We start from the raw sequence: 6000 nt of genomic DNA on the forward strand, positions 1-6000 counted from the left end.
ATAGGCATTTTTTTAAGTTATTGATTGGAATTGACTTTGAAATTCTGCCACTAGCGCAGTGCTCAACACTTTTTCGTTTACATGAAATATAATTGATATGTTCGGTTTCTGTAATTTACTGTTAAGGATGTTCGCTGCTCTTTTTCAAAATAATAAGCTTTTTAAAAGACTATTACAAATTGATAGTATATAAATAAAGAAACCGAAAAAGCAGAAAAAACTGTAGGGTACGTGTGCTTGTTTTAGAGATATAAGCCATTGAAAATTAAGCGGGAAATAATTCTCTCTAGACTTTTCTTACATTTAACATTGGCACCCTTTTTCTTTCAAAAATTATGAAAAATAACAAGGATTTTATGGGATTTTCAAATATGGCTTTTTGAACTATTAGTAATAAAATTATAAAAAGAAAAGTAGGGGTTAGCAGGGAAAATATTTTAATGACACTACATGGATAAAACCAGAGGATTCCGAATATCTGGCAAAAATTCAAAAACAAGAGGAGCGAACATCCTTAATAAATTTGTTGAATTATTTAAAAAAAAAAATGTCTTTTTTGGTACAACTTTTCGGAATTTTCGGTTTTCATACTCTTTAACTTCGTATTTGATTTGTTTTCCAACTGTCTTAAATCGAGACATGTCACGTTTGTTGCTGTCTGCTGAAATCAGAGAAACCAGATCGTGGATTAAGTACTCATATCGGAATCTGTTGTAGGAAACAACACCAAATAAACCCGGTCTGACATGGATCGAGGAGGAAACTAGAACCTTTTTATTTTTAAAGGAAAGCAAGATACAGGAGGAGCTTCAATGCGTCATACGGATTATTCATGCATTTGCTTATATAAAAGCTGTTTACAATTCGGCGCATGCGTGTCTATTTTTGTTGTATATTTGTAATAAGTGTAAACAGGGATAGTAAATTCGAGTATACTATCCCGGCTTCGACCAGGCACATATTTAAGAATTGAAACACGGTATCATTAAAAGTTAACGTCTCTAATCGGACGTTGTTGTGTTTTTAAATCTCGCAAAAGACTCCAAGTAAGAGTAGTCACAAGTACTCTACAGCGTCCAGAGTCAGACATACACACATGTAATTATCTCCTAACGTTTTTATGTTTTAAACATCGCTAGTTTTCAAATGTTTAGGTTTGAGTGTTTCTGATAAAGGTAAATTCTGAGAAACTTATACAGTGTCATATTTTTCTTTTAATTTAACACCTCATATCAGACGTGACGCAACCTCGTATCTACAGCTTAATGGACTACCATTAGCAAGAATAGCTGTATGGTAATTCGTGTCATATTGAAGGTAATCTAGTAATGTACATTCTCTATTAAATCACTTCGATAGCTGGTGCTGATTTGTGTCACATATAAGAAGAGGGTTGTGAACACAAAATCAAACTAATAAAAATACCAACAAACTTGTAGTAGAACATCATTTTCTGTAATACTAATAGGAAAAAAATGTATTGACGCTGAAAGAAAGAAAATGTATCCATCAGAAATGATATACAAAAACAAACTTGATATCAAAACAAAATAATAATGAGGCGCAACTAACACAATCACCTTTAAAAGACATCTCTCAATCAAAACATGATTTCTTATACAACATAACGAATAAAATTTCAGTTGACATTTCATGTCAATATGAACCATAAACCGTAAAGGCATGAAAGATACATCACCCCCCCCCCCCCCCCCAAGCAAAACAAATTTCATCAACAAAAATGCATCATTCCAGAAAATTTAGAGCCATTACTGAACCGCAAGTATCATAACTTAGCATCCACTATCGCTTGATATTATAAATATAAAATGGTAAAAAACCAAGACTAGTGTACATTTCCAAAGTGAGAGATTAAGCTAGCTTTAAAACCAGGTTTAATCCAACATTTTCTTGGGAAAATGCCTGAACAAAGTCAGATATGTGACAGTTGTGTTCCTTTCGTTCCGTTGGTTAATATAGTCTAACGTTTGATTTTGTCATGTTTTACGGACTTACCTCTTTTGAAATTTACCTTTGAGTACGGATTTTTTGCTTATACTTTCTTTTTTTTTTTCTTTTTTTTTTCGAAAGTAAATAACTTTTGTTGCATATCTGCTGTTTTAACAATTTACTCGGATTGCAGCGTTAGTCCGAGTGTCCCTGTTATTAGTTACTGAATTTCCAGGGAAAAAGCTCAGTAAAAAGTAATCGACTATTATAGGTAATAAAATATACATTCTTTTAAATACAGTTTATACATATAAAGTATAGAATTCCATGGTGTAAATTACGTGTTTTTGACTATTGAACAGCGTTATACTACTGTTGCCTTTATTTACGGAACATCAATTTGCATTCCGAAATTATGCTCATTTTCCCATATTTATTTTAATCATTGACACCGTTATTTTGTACTTTTGTGCCGGATCGGTTTATCTGTTTACTAATTCATTGTCCGAAAACTAGAGCAAAAACGCACATGTTTGTAGTTAACAAATTGTTGGATTAGATTTAACTAATTTGGTAAGTTTTATTTACTATTAATTAGTAATTATGTCACAGAAACAAATTTTAATAGAAATAAAATGTTTAAATAAAAGAAAATATAAACCTAGTAGGAAAAAAAATCAACATGTGATTTGATACCAACATACTAAAAATTACATGATGTAAAACAAAACAGTGCTGGATTATGTTCATTTTAGTCTCAAAATATAATAAATAAGTGTTTTTGTTTTGTTTGTTTATACAAAGAAAAAAGAAAAATAACAGCAACAACAACAACAACAAAACAAATCAACAAAGGTATATTAACTTCAATAACCTTTATCTAGCTGAGACATTATTCATACATATAGTTTTGAATATTTTTTAACATGTGACTTATGTTTTTATTTCTATACTCCATCCGATAATATCTGTATTTATATTCTTGTTTAAATATTTCATAAACTTTAACCTGATTTGTCTTATCATTTGAAATGCAATTACATTTGTGCAGAGTGAATAAAATAACTGCCAAGAATTAATTAATATCATTTAATGAGTCATCTTGCATTTTATACCACCACCAAATGTTTTAAATTTATTATATGTTTATCAATATGAAGTTTATTTAATAGAATACAAATTTTATTATAAAAATCTTTCAAATAAGTACATTCTATGAAATTGTGTTGATAAGTATCCGGTACCCCACACATTGAACTCAAATTTGTGTTCTTGATTTTCCATGTAAAAAGATGTGTACCTACAGGTAATATATAATGTAATAATAATTTCCGTCGAATCATTTTTAATTTATTGTCCTCTAAGTAATTAAAAAAAATAATTTTAATGTGTACTGGATATTTGGTTGATTTTTATCTGTATTTAGTTCTTTCCGCCATCTTGTAAACCCTATAGGTCTATCTTTACTAACATTTGATAGAACTATATAAATATCTATATTATTATTTTTTTTGTAAATCATATATATAGTTGCACCTTGCTGTAAGGAGAGTTGTTTTTTACACATAACAATAGTTTTTGTTGAGTCTTCTTTTTGTAATATGTCTTTCCAATGATTTGGTATACTCTTTCTTATTTGTATTATTTCAGCAATCCAATTCCTTTTACATTTTAATTTATTTAAGATTTTTTCTTTTGATATTCTACCGTTGTCAACAATTATGTCATTTACATAAATTATATTGTCTTTTATCCAATGATTAAAGACCAATTTATGCCCTTTTATCTTTATATATTTATTACCCCAAATTATATGTTGTCTAATGGTTCTAAAGTTTTCTGGTTTTTTAGTTTGACCGCCGCCATATCTTATCCACGTTTTCAAATTAGGCTGTTCACCTTCCATTAATCTTTGCACCCAGTTAATTTTTATTGCATCAATAAACTTGTCAATATCTATCATTCCAAGTCCTCCTTCAGTTTTTTTCATATTTATTGTATTTCTTTTAACTTTTTCTTGTTAATGGTCCAAAATGAAGTCATAAATTTTTTTTTTAAACTTACATAATGAATCTTTGTTAATGTTAGAAACTTTCTTTTCTTTTATGAGTTTAGAATTTTTTCAGATGTTTGAAGTTGTTTTTCTATATTTAAATTCATACATTGAGATTTTTATGTCCAAAATAAATACCTTAGCTTTTAACAGAATCTTTGCTGCAGTTAATATTTTCAAAATTGTCCTGAATGTGTTTTAATTTACCGAAAGCTAATCCTTCTGTTTTAGTTCGATTTAAAGTAAGTCCTGATAAAGAACTAAATACTTCAATTATATTAAGCGATTGAGTAATTTCATCTTTAGAGCAGAGAAACTATTCTTTAATCCTAGAAAAAATTTAGTGTTCTTTCTCCTTCTATCCATTTTATCCTGGAACGTATCTGTGCACCTTTTGCTTTTAAAACTTTGAAGACATTCTATCTTACTTTCTATCAACTTGATTTCATTTTTTCCACTTCACTTAATGTTTTGTTATCATTTTTTTCCTGTAGTGTTTGAAGTTTTTTCTAAATCTTCAATTTTATATTTTCTTAGCTTAGCTCTATTTTAACAAAACTGTCTGGTTAATTCTCTTACCTCATTTTTTAACAAATCCCATAATTGTGATAAATTATCAGTGAAATTGTTTTTGAGTACATGTTCTATTTTTTCTTTATAAGATTTATCAGTAAGTACACTATTGTTTATTTTAAAGAAACCTTTACCCTTATTATCATTGGACATGTTTATTTTCAGTGAAATAGCCTGATGGTCTGTACTAGAAATCAGGGCTGGTCTTATATCTGTAGACTTTACCATAGTTCTCAATTCCTGATCGGTCATAAAATAATCGTTCTATTTGCCTCAACATCCTTATTTTTACGTTTCCATGTATACTGATTTAGTTTTGGATGTAATTGTCTCCATATATCCTTTAGCTTATTCGTTTTTATTAATGTTTTCAAACAATTTGTAATTTTTTGTTCTCTAACTTTTTTATTATTCCTTCTATCTGCACTACTCAATGTTTCATTCATATCTCCTCCTACTACTAAAGTTCCAAGACTGCTCTTCATTTACTTTATTTACATTTTTAAAGAAGACATTTCTCTTTTTCTTCTCATTTGGTGCATATAGATTAATCAAAGAAAATATATTGTTGTTCATTTCAACATTTACCAAAATTATGCGACCTTCTTGATCAGTATAAGTATCAATTATTTTTTAATTTAGTAGTTTTTCTTTTATAAATATAGCTACACCTCTTCATTGAGTGGTGCCAAAACTGTGGAAAATATCTGCGGCATATTCATTTCTTTCTTTATTTTCTATTTCTACAACAAAATGGATTTCTTGGGTAAAAAGTATATCGTTTTTTTTTATATTTAACCATGTATAAAGTCTGTTTCTTTTTTATTTTTGACCTAGTCCTTGACAATTTAAGGAACAAATGTGTAAAGCTTTATTCACGAATCTTATATTTTTTTTTGTAGCTTAAAGCAAGTGAATTTAAACCTAAACTTCCACTACTGTATTGTATTTTTGTTTGAACATTTTTTTTATAATTTGATGTAGACAACCATCCTTAATATGAATAGAACACATATAAAAAACACAATACATAATTGTTAGCATTTGACTCTTTAGATTGTTGTACAATACTGAATACATAGACAAACATATACAAGAACAATAGCATGCATGGTTTAAAAAAATATATATACATAAGAACAACATTGAATTTAACATGATTATATTAACTATAAATGTAATAAATACACTCCCTATCATGCCTATTGGGCGTATTTTATCTACCCGTAAAATTGGACACTGGTTCGGAAATGGTGTACATTTTTTTAATAATCTATGTAGGAATTTTTCCTATAAATATATCTTAATTGGTGGTGACATTAATGAAGATCTGACCAAAAACAACAAGGCCAAAAGGGCATATACATCAATTTATAAAGGAATGCCACTTATCTGTTTGTAAAGCAGGGAATACCTATATTTGT

This window comes from Mytilus californianus, unplaced genomic scaffold (genome assembly GCF_021869535.1).
Source record: "Mytilus californianus isolate M0D057914Y unplaced genomic scaffold, xbMytCali1.0.p SCAF_3, whole genome shotgun sequence".
In the NCBI taxonomy this organism is placed as follows: Eukaryota; Metazoa; Mollusca; class Bivalvia; order Mytilida; family Mytilidae; genus Mytilus; species Mytilus californianus.